At 39.4% G+C, this 852-nt stretch overlaps 1 protein-coding gene across 1 annotated transcript in view; it reads right to left on the bottom strand.

Moving 5' to 3' along the window:
• Positions 1-615, bottom strand: part of LOC106012803 — a gene marked incomplete in the record, with an annotated part of 71,376 nt that extends 70,761 nt beyond the window's left edge. Inside the window, 1 exon segment of the mRNA XM_013086837.2 lies at positions 462-615.
• Between the last annotated feature and the right edge of the window lie 237 nt (positions 616-852).

The following is an 852-nucleotide window of genomic DNA, read 5'->3' as shown; positions in this document are numbered from 1 at the left end:
ACAGACAGACCTTTGTTTACCTTCTACTCGGCATGAATGAAACAGATATAACAATTAAATTTGAGTAAAGAGCAGCATGCTTATACAAGAACCGCCATTTGGTACAACAGAGAAGAAAGAAAGATAGACAGACAGACAGACAGAAGCCAAAAGATAAGATGTAGAATCTGCAAGAGGTGCACTCTGAGAAGACGAAGGTAATAAATAATAGAAACGGGGATAGTCGGTGAAACGAAGAATTAAGGCACATGAGGTTAATTAAGAAATTGTACTTGTAAAAATAACAACGGCTGTAATAAAGTACATGTATCGGAAACACTCCCTACTGGCATAATGAAATTTGCTTGTTTTAATTATTTGCTATGATAAAAGAAATTAAATCGCGTGAAGTTTGGTTAGGATTATGAAATATTAAATTATTGTTAATAATATTGATCATATCATAATCATTGTTTCATTACCAATAGCTTCCCTTAGAAACAACACAGAAACAATACACTTCGTTCGAGAACACACTTTACAGTATAGTATACGCACAGACTGTCTGACACAACTGAATGCACACACGCGCACACACACACACAGCGAGTGACCAGTCGACTCCAGGCTACCACCACTGACCTGACCTGCCCGTAGGGAGAAGAGAAGAGAGATCGGCTGCTGAACCAGAAGGGAAACACCATATGGTGACGGGACACGATCAATAATCGATATATCGATCTCCTGAATGACAACCGGTTCGTAACCCTGATCAGGATTTCGGGATCAGTAGTTTTCGTGCGCTGTCTGAAAAGGTTTCTCTGCGATAAGAATGCATTGTAGATAAGGGCTTTTTGCTTCTGCACTGTACGA

The sequence above is a fragment of the Aplysia californica genome, unplaced genomic scaffold, assembly GCF_000002075.1.
Source record: "Aplysia californica isolate F4 #8 unplaced genomic scaffold, AplCal3.0 scaffold00511, whole genome shotgun sequence".
NCBI classification, from domain to species: Eukaryota; Metazoa; Mollusca; class Gastropoda; order Aplysiida; family Aplysiidae; genus Aplysia; species Aplysia californica.
The sequence above is the reverse complement of the archived record's forward strand: the minus strand, read 5'-3'. Positions and strand labels throughout refer to the sequence as shown.